The following is a 13,271-nucleotide window of genomic DNA, read 5'->3' as shown; positions in this document are numbered from 1 at the left end:
CTTGGTTTCTTCACTTGTAAAATGGGTATAAAAACACCTACCTCAAAAGTTGTTAGGATTAAGCAAGATAATGCATGCACAACGCCTGTCACGCAAGTGCTCTTAGTGTGAGTTCATTCATGTTTCCTCTTTCTCTCTCCTCCTTATCTACCTAGCTTTTGTGATGATACTAGAGGAAAATGGAAACGATTATCTCCTACCGACATCCTAAAGGAGAAGCAATCTTTTTTAAGTAAAACAAATAAAACCCTCTTCCTGAAACTCTCTTGTTACTGCTGACTTGCTGAGAGTTTTGTGGCTGTTGCACAACTTCCGTAGAGGTGGGGTTGAACTGGGCGCCTGGTCGGCAAACGCAAACATAGTTGGCCAGTGGCAAAAATGGCATTTTCAGAAAAGGTTTCCAGCATGTATGTCCTGATGATCTGACAAAACATGCCAATGGTAACCCTCTGGACCCCCATCCCCACACGGGCATCCATTATTTAAGCTACGAAGCTTCTGTCTAGGGCTTCTTCTCCTTGAACCTTGTTTCAGTGCTGTCCGTGCATTGGGGAGGACACGGGTCGTGATTACCAGCCTGGACTGTCCTGAACACGCTAAGTCACAAAGCGGCTACTGAGTATTGGAGCCCAGACCTGTGCTTTCGGCCTCCTTGTCTACCACACCACATTGCCTCTGGCCTGGAATTACGAGTCCAGACTCGATCCCAGGACTTTGTGCCAGAGGTGGAGCTAATCCCCAAGTCAAGGCCGTGCCCATATCTGTGAACCTGCTGGGGCACTGGGCTCAGCCCCCTAAGCTCCTTACCCCATCGTCCATCGTGGGGCCCCAAGAGTCAGAGCCTCCTTTCCCAGGAGGAGGAACACTTAACGTGGGCCAGGAGCCATTTTAACTCTCACTTAAACAGGAGCCATTTTAACTTTCGTTCCTCTTGACCAAAAAACAAACTAAATCTTTATCACTGTATTGAATATAGCTATTTTTTTTTTGATAATACTGAATGGATTAAGAACATAATTTTACTTAGTCATATGTTCACTGAGGCCTGTCAAGTGTCAGGTTGATTATGTGGTAATATAACGTTAGTCAGTCAGATACAGACACCGCTTCCAAGGAGCCCGCGGTCTAGCAGGTAAGATAAAACACACATGGGGATGGCTGGGAGGAAGGGAGTCCTAAATGTCTGCACTGGCCAGCCTCAGAACTCTAGTCCGGAACCAGAACTGAAGGGGCATTGGCATGGGCTGGCTTTTTTTTTTTTTTTTAATCTTCCTCTACTGGGGTGTTCCTTCTATAGACCAAGGTATCTTATCCAAGTATCTTGAGCTGCACTGTCCAATAGAATCTTCAGAGATGTTCTATATAAAGTACTGTCCAGTACAGTAGCCACAAGCCATGTGTGGCCCCTGAACACCTGAGATGTGGCTTGTGTAACTAAGGCAATAACATTTTAATTTAATTTTATTTTAAGTTCAATGGTCACTAGTGGCTACTGTATTGGGCAGTGTAGGTCTGTAAACAAAGTGAATAACTCTTTATGACCATGTCATGTTTGGGAGGTAGCTGGAGGTGGTTATGGGACAGAGCTCTCCCACTTCCCCACTGCCCCGCTGCCCCTCCAGGACATCTGTCATCACTTGGTTCTCCTGGAATAAATGCCAGGAGGCTGAGATGTGCAGGGCTGGGTCTCCTGAAGTGTCACTAAGCCGGGCCCTCCCCACACCTACATGTGTCTGCCACCAATAATGCTTCCTTCTCCTTTGACTGATAAAATTCATAGAGTCTGGCAAGGCATAGCTTTGGAATGGTGCCAACCCCCATGAAAGAGGGGCCATGAGTTCTCCAAAATGCTCCAGACCTAGCCACTAGAGACATGTGATGCCCTGAAGGAAATGTGTAAGGGGCATGAGGAGATCTGTGACCCGGCCCCAGCCTGCAGCGAACTTGCTCTGTGACCCTGAGTAGCTGTCCCCTCTTGCCAAGCCTCAGTTTCCCTTTCTGTAAACCAGAGCCCCGGGGGGGGGGGGAGGGTTGCGTTCATCAGCCCGCTCAAAGCTTCTGAGAATACTTATTTCCCAAGACAGCAATTTAGATAGTGAAGGAGCATCTGGAGATTTATTTTCCAATGTGAAATACAAGGCAAAACTAAGGTGAAGAAGGCAAGCGATCAGACCTCCATGAACTGGAGAGGGCGATTCAATCTGGGTGACGAACAGCACATTTTGCCCTTGACGCAGACAATCCTGATGTCTTCGGTCAGTATCTGAAGAGCACAGAGGAGAGAAGTGTGTGTGGGAGCCGCTTCATTTCATTCAGTCAGTCGGCAAATGTTTATTGAGCGCTGTGCAGTGGTGGCTCTCAACCTTCGCTGAAAATCAGAATCATCTAGGGAGCCTACAAAACGCTAAATAAAAACCTGATGTCCAAGCCCTGAGTTCCAGAGACCCTCCTTTCAGTGGTCTAGATGGTGTTCGGCGCTGGTGAGTGGTTAAAGTCGCCCGCGTGATTCCAGTGTCCTGCCATAGCCAAGAACCTCCAGTTTCTGGCCTGCCAAGCTTTGTGCTAAAGCCAAGATCCCCAGTGGGAGCAAGATGGACACGCATGGCCCCTGTCCTCACCGGTGCAGGTATTCTCCAAGGTAATAAAGACCCAGTGAGGTTTCTGGGGTGAGAATGATCTCTACACTGTGCATGAAAGAAGCGATGCTCAGAGAGGTGTTTTTTCCCAAGGTCACACAACTTGGGAGTCATTTGTCCAGGACTTAACTCCACTAGGTCAAGTCTTAAGGTCTTAAGTCAGTGCCCCCTTATACCACATGATCTCAAGCAACAGGATGCTGAGAAAAGTGACTTTCCAGTGGTCCCTTCTCTTTAATTTTCAGACACTTGAAACGTTCACCAGATTTTGACTGTAACTATAGTTGTCTGACCTTGAAGTGTCCAGGGGCTGCAGGGAGTGGCTGAAGTCTAGGCAACCCTGGATAGACCTATTGTGGATTACAGTGGGGACATACCTTACTTGAAGTACCCCGAAAGGGGGAAAACGCTAATTTACGGACACCTAATATTTTCCAGGCAATGTGCTGGGTGATTATTAAAGACCCAGATAGGGGCACCTGGGTGGCTCAGTCGGTTGAGCATCAGACTCTTGATTTTGCCTCAGACCATGATCTTATGGTTTGTGAATTCAAGCCCCACACTGGGCTCTGCGCTGACTGCACGGATTCTCTGTCTTAGGATTCTCTGTCTCCCTCTCTCTCTGCTCCTCCCCCACTCTCGTGCACATGCCCACACTCTCTGTCTCTCAAAATAAATAATAAATGAACGTTACACACACACACACACACACACACACACAGAGAGATATGAAGAGAGTGAGTCCTAATTCTCAAGGATTACATTGCCTAAGGGAGGACGTAAGTGCACTATGACTCAATCATGAATGTTCTAGAGCAGAACCTTTTCTGGACAGGGCCAGATAACAAGTTTTGTCAACTTTACTAACCATGTGGTCTTTGTCACAGTTTCCCAGCTCTGCCTTCGTGATGCAGAAGCAGCGACAGACACTTCACAAATGAATGAGCCTGGCTGTGTTCAAACGAAACACGATTTACGGACCCGGAAACTTCACTTACATTTGATTTTCACATGTCACAAAATCTTATTCTTCATTTGATTTGTTTTACTCATTTAAAGATGTAAAAAATCCTTCTTCGTTTGCAGGCTGTATGCAACAGGTGGTGGGCTGGATTTGGCTCACGGGCTGTGGTCTGCCAGCCCGTGTTCTAGAAGTACCATGGTGGGGAGCATGTGGGAGGGCACAGCCATGCCCACCAGGCTTGGGAAATCAAGGGCAGCTTCTCAGAGGAGGTGATGCTTTAACTTCCCCTAGTTCACCTGGTTGTCCATTAGCCAGTAGCTGTTTCCCTACTTGGAACATAGACTCAAATCACCATACACAGACACCAGCACCAGCTTTGAATTCTCTAGGTATTCTTTCAAAGCAGACACAAAATCAGATTTAAGAAAAATATCCTCAATATTTTCATTGGGTGCCCTGTCTGTGTTGGACCATAGGACTGTGGTGTTCTTTTATGGTGAGGGGAAAATCATCCCCGTTTCGGTCGGAGTTAGGAGAGAGGAGATTGAGACAGAATAGTTACTGAGCATCTTCTATGTGCCAGAGACTGTTATAAGCATTTTTCCTTGCATTTTCTCATTTAATCCTCGTAGGCGCCCTGCAGGTTATTATTATCGCCACTTCACAGAAGAGGAGGACGAAGCTTAGAGGTGTCAACCTTCTCAAAGTCACATTAGTACGAGGCGGAGTTGAAGTTTGGACTCACGCTATCCGATTTTAAGGGCCAGTTTCCCCCACCATGCCCCATTTCCTTATAAAATGACCATATCCCTTGAACAAGGAGGTTTTCTAGCAGAACAGAAATAGCACAAAAGTTTCTGGGAAAAATCTAAACTAAGAAAATACTTGGAAAACAAAGTTTGAACTAAAACGCATCTTTAAAATATCTATCGTCCTCACTTGCTCACCTGCCTGTATCAAAATGTTATCTAATTAATAAATTTAAGACAGGGGTTGGTAGGAAGAACAACAGCTTTAAGAAAGCCAGTCTTGGGGAGCCTGGGTGGCTCAGTTGGTTAAGCTCAGGTCATGATCTCACAGTCCATGAGTTCGAGCCCCGCGTCAGGCTCTGTGCTGACAGCTCAGAGCCTGGAGCCTGCTTTGGATTCGGTGTCTCTCTCTCTGCCCCTCCCCTGCTCATGCTCTGTCTCTCTCTGTCTCAAAAATAAATAAAAACATTAAAAAAATAAAAAAAAAAAAGAAAGCCAGTCTTTATGAGCACTCTGAATATTACTGGAGTTTGCAAGATTTATATCTCCAAGCATAATTCTTAGGGACCAAAACCTTTATATAAAAGAGGTCCAGTTCAGTAACAAAATTCACTTCATTAATACCCTGTTTCTGGCTTTGAGGCCAGTTTCTTCTTCATAATTTTTAGGACCAGTCTACATACGTTCCTTTCCTGGAGAATCAGGGCCACTTGATACTCACTAGAAAACTCAGGGAAGAAGAAGAAACCCTGAAACAGTGCCAGCCCTGCCCCAGGGAGGAGCTCTGTGCAGACTAGACGTCCAGTTAGCAGTCGTTACACGACTGGTTACCAGTTACACGAAAGGCTCAAGCGGTTGTGGCTCCTCAGACTCCACTGGGGAATATTTATTACAACCCCCCAATTCACATTTCCAAGTCTCCCGGCCATAGGCTACTCGTCTGCAGGGATCCGGTCCTTCCAAACCTCTAGTCCCTGCAGCTAGAGTGAGATGCATGTCCCAGGCATCTGCCGATCACGTGTGCATCCCCTGCACGTGGGGGGGCACACACCCCAAGCCGCCCTGTTTAAGTGAATCTTGGAAATACTGCTGGTAATGCTAGGGGGGCAAAAAATCACTTCTTTTCCACTTGATTATTACCTGATGGCCTCATTGACACTTTATGGGGAGAATCTGCTGGAGATACAGTGGAAACAAAGAAGGAAAACAGAAATGGAGTAGAAGGAACCAAATTTCATGACATCGGTGAGCCTTGGATCAGGGCACATTTGCTACATCTATTAGATGAGCCAACACATTCTATTTTGCTTACATGTGAATTTTGTTCCTATCACAACCAAAAGAACCCTGGCTGAAACTTGAACCTCCCAATTTCTAATCCAATCCCAGTAACAGAGTTCCTGTCTCGATCCCTGTCCCATGTCCCTGGCCTCATCACCCAGTGACTGTTCTGGTCCTTCTGATTCTGGGACCTATCTTGTTTTGGCCAGTTCTACCTCGGGCCTGCCTACCCTGGACACTAGACTTTCACCAGTGCCTGCTCTGGACTGAGCCACGAAAAGGCCACCTTTATTCTCTTTTTGTTTTGCATTTATTACATAAGAAAAATATATATTAATAATAGAACATCGATTTAATAGATGGCTCACTGGAGAGAAATATTTGTAATTTATAACCTCTCTTTACCTAAGAAGGGTGGACCCAGGTAGCTGGAGTTTCTTTTATCTGCTGAGGGTAGACAAAAACCTTCACCCTCAGTATATTGGCCACAGGCATATTTAAAGATGGTATTAAAGACCGGGAAAGGATATGCAAACAGGGAATTGCTCTGCTGAAGAGGCCTCCGGAGAGATTGCTCGGCGGGGGCAGTGCAAAGCCAAGGTGTGGACGGAAATGGGTGTGGAAGAAGGGGCAGGTCTCATGAGGAGTTTAAAGGTGAGCTCCTATGCACTGGGAAATAGCAGTCTTCTCCACTGCCTCCTCTTGTGAATCTGACAATATTCCACATTGTTCACTATGCCACATGAGTGAAGTTAATTCAGGAGGAGCTTGAAAAAAGAGAACAGCGGGGCAGAAGCGAGCAGCCAGCATATCAGACATTTGGGCTAAAAGGAGCTGGGACACAGATTCTGTCGGGGAGAGGACTAGACAATCCCCTGTACAATAATGTCGTTTATATCCCAGCTGAACCGAAGCTCCATCTTGATAGTAATTGGTGTCTGGCAACCCCAAGCTTTGAAACTGCACATCTGCATCGGAGCCTCGAGGTTTCTGGAAGGGAACTGGTCTTTGCCCTTGGGCCTAATTTGCATAGTGAAAATTTTTTATTGTCATTAAACATACTTCTGCATACTATTTGTAATAGCTTCATAATATCCACTGTCTAGCTGCACAAAAATTTATTTAGCCAATATTTTTGCTCAGCCTTAAGATCGTTTATATGATTTATTTAAATAAACCACACTGAGGGGCGCCTGGGTGGCTTGGTTGGTTGGGCGTCCGACTTTGGCTCAGGTCATGATCTCACGGTCCGTGAGTTTGAGCCCCGCGTCGGGCTCTGTGCTGACAGCTCAGAGCCTGGAGCCTGTTTCAGATTCTGTGTCTCCCTCTCTCTGACCCTCCCCTGTTCATGCTCTGCCTCTCCCTGTCTCAAAAATAAATAAAACGTTAAAAATTTTTTTTTAAAAATAATAATAAAAATAAATAAATAAATAAATAAACCACACTGAGATGTTATAGATACGTTCTTATACAGTTTACTCAGGAGAAATTCTAGGAGTGGAATTCATGAGTCAGAAAAAAAAACAGCATTTTTTAGGGATGTTTAAGACATGTTAAGGCAGTGGAAATAGATTTTTCCTTTTCTTTTTTTTCTTCATAGAAACAAAGCCTTAGAGCTGCTTGCAAAGTTAAGGATCAAAATTGAGAAGCTGCTCAGGTTCATACATCCTTTCTTGGGAAAGACTTACAGCCAGGGCTTTAGGGCCCACACTTCTTCCACAAAAGGTCTCACCTGGTTGGGATGAATGTGCCGATTCAAGTCGCTGTCTGTGTAGGGAGTTTCAGAGCTGAGCAAATAATAATGGAACTCTGGAATCTTGGCACAAATTCCATAAAAGGCCTGTAGCCTCTCCGTGTTCTCTAAATTTCTTTGTGTAAAATCTCTGCTTTGCATACAGAAAAAGAACTCAAATTCCTTGAATTGTATCCAGAGGTCCCCAAACTAATACATGTATGTGAGATGATGGAAATAGAAAATCCTCCTTTTTTTTTAAGCTCCAGTATAATAACTGATTTAGGCAAGGGTCATCAAAGGGAGCTAAAGCAGGGAAAAAGTTGTAGGCAACAGAATATTCACACCGTGCCAAAATATCACCATGCAAATTACTAATTCAAATGGGAAAATATATCATTGCAATAAAAAGGTCTGGTGGTGACATTTCACCAGGTGAGCAAACTCAGCCTCACTGATGGTGGGATAGCTTAAGCTAGCATTAGGCCCCTCTCTATGTACTGCAGTGTAGAATTCTGGCATCCTCTGTGATGTATTTTTGACCCAAAGAGTTTCAATCTGAACACAGGTAATCCCCTCCAGACCTAACTTCTAGTGTCTAGAAAATATGAGGGACTGGAGAACAAGCTAAATGATACCATCAAGAAGTAATCAGAAAAATCCTGAACGTAGGATGCTCCATAGGACAGCCATCTCACCCTTCAAAGAGTCAATCACATTTAAAAACAATGTGAGAAAAAAAAAATAAAAAATAAATAAATACAATTAAAAAAAAAATGAAAACAATATGGGAGAACTTCTTCGGAGTCTAAACTCTGAAGAGATGTAACAACTGTGATGGTTAATTGTATGTGCAACTCAACTGCATGAGATGTCCAGATATTTTGTCAAACGTGGTTCTAGGTGTTTCTGGAGGAGATTCACCTTTGAACTTGCTGACTGAGTAAAGCAGATTCCTCTTCATAATGTAGGTGGGCCTCATCTAGTCAGTTGAAGGACTGAATAGGAAAAAGGCAGGGGTGCCTGGGTGGCTCAGTCAGTTAAGCGTCCGACTTTGGCTCAGGTCATGATCTCATGCTCGTGGGATGGAGCCCTGAGCCCGGCTCTGTGCTGACAGCTCAGAGCCTGGAGCCTGCTTCAGATTCTGCGTCTCGCTCTTTCTCTGCCCCTCCCCCGCTCATGCTCTGTCTCTCTCTCTCTCTCAAGAAATAAACAAACATTAAAAATTTTAAAAAAGAAAAAAGGCAGAGTAAGAAACATTTCCTTGTACTGGACAACCTTCACGCTGAGACCAGTTTTTTCCTTGCCTTCAGACTTGAGCTAAAACATCAGCTTTTTAAGCCGGCCAGCCTTGAACTGAAACTATGCTTGGCTCTCCTTGGAAGTTTCTAGCTTGCCAACTGCAGAGCCCATTCCCTATAATAAATTTATATATATCTCCTCTTGGTTTTGTTTCTCTGGAGAACCCTAACTAATATGACAGCTAAATCCAACATACGAGCCTAGCCTCAGATCTGCTTGGGGAAAAAAAAAAAAAATCAAAGTAACTGTGAAAAGACATTCTTGGGGCAATTAGGAACATTTGAATATCAACTCCATATTGGATGATACCATGGAACAATTATTAATCTTCTTGGAAGTGATAATAGCATTGTGGTTCAGTGAAAGACGATTTTTATTTTTAGGAGATGAATACTGAAGTGTTTAAGGTAAAGTGGCTTCCTTCATGGCAAAACTTACCCTGAAATGGTACAGAAAAAACAAACAAACAAAAACCATGTAGACAGAGAGAGAAAAGAAAAAGAATATATAACCAGAAGTTAAAATTGTTGTATCTCATTGATGGATATATGAATGACATTATATTATTCTTTTGCCTTTTTTTGCATGAAAGGAATGTCTTAACCTTGCCCGCCGCAGCGCATCTAACGCTGTGCGTGCTGCATGCACATGCGCATACCTCAAGGAGCCCCAAGCGCCCGTGGTCTTTGGCCTTCCTTCCATTTACCATGTTAACCAGATGTCCAGCTTCTCTGGTTTTATCTTCTTATCTTCCTCAAGAAATAAGCTTAGTGCATTGAATTTAGACTCTCTTCTTTTGCGGCGTAAAAAAGTTTTAATGATTTTAAAATTTATAAAAATTTAATTTTGCCTTTTAAGGCAAAACTGTCCTTTCTAAGTTCCGTTTTAGCTGCATCCCAAAAGTTTTGACACATTTTTGTCCAGTCCATTCTAAATTTTCTAAGTACAACCTTAATGCTTTATTTGATGCATAAATTATTTATGTGTGTTCTTTCATTTTTAAATGCATGTGGGTTTTTAATTATCTCTGATAATTAATTTCTAATCTAGGAACTGTCATCAGGGAACATGGTCTGATTTTTATATTTGCTGAAACCTGGTTTGTGGAGGAGTGTGTGGTCAATCTTTGTAAATATTTTATGTATGCTTGAAAGAGTGGGTTTTCTCTCATTTGGACATGCAGGGCTCTGGCCGTGTATTTGCGCTAGATTAAGATTGATAAATACGATGTTCAAATGTTCTATGTCTTACTAAGCTTTTGCCTACTTGATCTGTTAAATCTGAGGGAGTGAGGTTAAAACCTTCCACCGTAATTGTGGCTTTGCCAGTTCTTTTTGTAATTTGGACTCTTTTTCTTTATACATTTTGAGAACACCCTTTTAGGTTCACGAGAGGTACAGGGTCAAGATCATCAAAAATAAGAAAAGTCTGAAAAAAATGTCACAGTCTAGAAGAGTTAGAGAAGAAAGGATGACTGAATGCAGTGTGGTATTCCGGATAGGATCCCACAACAGAAAGAGGACATTAGTTAAAAACTAAGGAAATCTGAGTAAGGTATAGACTATAGACTTCAGTTAATAATAATGTATCAATATTGGCTCATTCGTTATAACAAATGCATCATACTAATGTAAGATGTTAATAATAGGGGAAGCTGGGAACAGTGTATATGGGAACCCTCCGTGATATCGCAGCAACTTTTCTGTGTATCTAAAACTATTCTGAAATTAAAATTTTATTTAAAACAAAAGTTGTACAGGTTAGTGATACCTCCCAGAGGAAATGTAAACCCTAAAACCCTACAGACATTGTTCTCAAAACCTAAAATTACAAAAACCAAGGAAATTAATACCGAGAGAGAGAGAGAGAGAGACAGAGAGAGAATACATAGGAAACAGCAGATTAAAGGCTCCCCCAAATTTAAGATAATAGGATTATTTTCTAGAGTATAAAAATTATTTTAAATACTCAGAGGTATCAAAGAAGGAATTAAAAACATGGAGGAAATAATTAGAAATAATGGTTGCACAATACATTTTGTTCCTTTATAGAAAAAGTTGTAAGACCAAAACAACAGAAATGACCTTCTATTAACAAATTATCAGAAGAATTTTCTTGCTTAATGGTATAAAGAGCTATGCATCTTGCTCTAATATGAGTGGTCATTATCAGACACATAAGGTCTCAAATACCAGCTTTAGAAATACTTGGTAGCAAAATTCAGAGCAACCTTACTGAAAAGTAGGAGAGTACCACTACTGAATGACCAAAGGTAAATTTGGGGAAAAGGGATCGTAGAAGGCAAAGTTTTCCGACTACATACAAATCTTCTGTTTTCTGTTTCTCCCACCCCCCAAATGAGAAATTGACTTTCTAAAACACAAAATTGCAACTGAGTTGGTTAATAAAGAGTTGGCACAAAAATCACTAAGGTTTGTCTGCAATCTTGAGTCTATGATTTTGTGGAGTCAAAACTCTTACAAACAAAAGGGTAGCCTGTGTGCAATCTTGTTCGGCTTTCTGGTATACCTGAAGCCTTAATCCCATCATCTCTGGGGCCTAAAACTTTCTGCTAAGACAGCCGATATCCTCACATGCACTTGTAAGCTTCTCCTCTGCTGCATGACTCAAATCAGAAGACAACAGAAGACACTTTTTTTTTTTTTTTTAACAAAGGAGCAAGAAAACGAAGGGACAGAGAAGCATCCTTTTGAGGTAAAAAAAAATTCTCCTTAGAGTTCTGTGTACATTCGACTGTGGTCTATGCAGCTATGACTCAATTAAATGATATTAACTGTCCCAAGTCAAGAATTATTTTATTTCTCCCCTTTGTCTAAAATGTAACTCGCGCCCATGGGAGACAGTTAGTCATCATCATTTTAAAAGGGCAAAGAAATATGCTACAGTGTGATTACATTCAAATTCTCCGGACGTGTCACTGGGCTGGAAGAACATCTTGTGTTCCTATTAGAATTTTGTTACAGAAAATAGTATCAATTTATCACCCTTCACCAGGTTTCTTAGGTAAGAGATGGAGGCTATTTTCACTTTCTCACAAAAATTAAAGAGCAAGAAAGAGTTTGTCCAGGCAAATAAATGAAAGAGCAAACAAGAAAACAGAAGCCAGACTCCTGGCCCCTTGCCTAGACCCTAAGAAGCTTTCTTCTGGGGAATATCTATGATTGAATAAGAGGATGAAAGTAAGTGAATGTATCAAATGTAAGAGGCAATTGTGATTCCTCACTTTCTCATTCCCTCCAGGACAAATCCTTTAGCAAGTCTAGACCATAGAACTTCCAAAATACTCACCAGTTCCTGCCTTCATTCATCTCTGCTATTTCCTCCATATTCTAAGCTTACTATCACCCTATCTTGGACCATGACAAAGACCTCCTAAGTGCCACCCCTGCCTCTCCTGCTTCCTTCCATCCATTTTGCTCATAACAGCCAGAATGTACCAAAAAACAAAAACAAAAACAAACAAACAAACAAACAAACAAAAACAAAAGCAAAATGGAAGCAAGTCATTCTCTGATTCAACCCCTCCAATTGTTTCCCATTGCACTTGGAATAAAATTAAAATCAAAACCCCTTAGTACAGCCTCCAAGATGCTTTATGATCTGGTTCTATGCCAAGAAGTCTGACCTCAACTCTTATCATGCCCTCCGCTTACCCACAACTTTTCAACCACACTTGCGTTGTCTCTCGTGGTCACGCCCATTGCCACACCAGGGCATTTTCACTGGCCATTCTCAGAGCCTGAAAGTTCTTAACTAAGACCTCAAAATGACTATCTCCTTTTTGTCATTCAGGTCTTGGCTTAAATGCGACCTCCTCAAAGAGGACATGCCAACCCCCCTGTCCAATTTGCTAATGGACATTCTTTTTCTTACTACTTGCTTTACTTTTCTTTTAGTATTGTGATTATTCAATGTATTTTTAGTCTATTAATTACCTATTGCCACCTGTCTTCCATGCGAATCTTAGGTTCATGCAAGCAGGAAACTTGTCTGTCTTGTTCATTGATATATCCCCAACATCTGGTGTAACATTTAACACGTAAGTGGGTCATAAGTAACTGGTCTTTTAAAATAAGCTAATGACGGAAAAAAATGGTGGATGCAATTCATTTAAAGACAGAGGCCAAATAAATGTTGGCTGAATATGTAAAATGGTAACTATTTGCTTATAAGAACAGAATTAATGAGAATTGTTGAAGTAGAATGACATAGCAGTTGAGAATATTGTATTTTACTTTGATTCATGTCCAAAGATATTGACAAAATATCCATCTGACAATGATGGTTAGCTGTCTACCCAACTTTATGTTCACTCCCTCCCTCTTATTGTAGGATTAATGTGGAAACTGACAGACCAAACACAGACTATGTTTTCCAATCCCTTCCCACCCACCCCCCTCAAGCTTGCAGTTCAGTATGGTTATTTTGATGAGTTCCAGCCTGTGAAATGTTAAGGGAAAGGATGTGTGCCTGTTCCAGGCCTGGCCCACAGAGCCCTTCCATGCCGTCCCCCTCCACGCTCTTGTCCACATCTGACTGGCAGGGATGGAGATGATGCTCAGGACAGTAAGCAAAGTGTTAAAAGA

The sequence above is a fragment of the Panthera leo genome, chromosome C2, assembly GCF_018350215.1.
Source record: "Panthera leo isolate Ple1 chromosome C2, P.leo_Ple1_pat1.1, whole genome shotgun sequence".
NCBI lineage: Eukaryota > Metazoa > Chordata > Mammalia > Carnivora > Felidae > Panthera > Panthera leo.
This window is presented reverse-complemented; position numbering follows the sequence as displayed.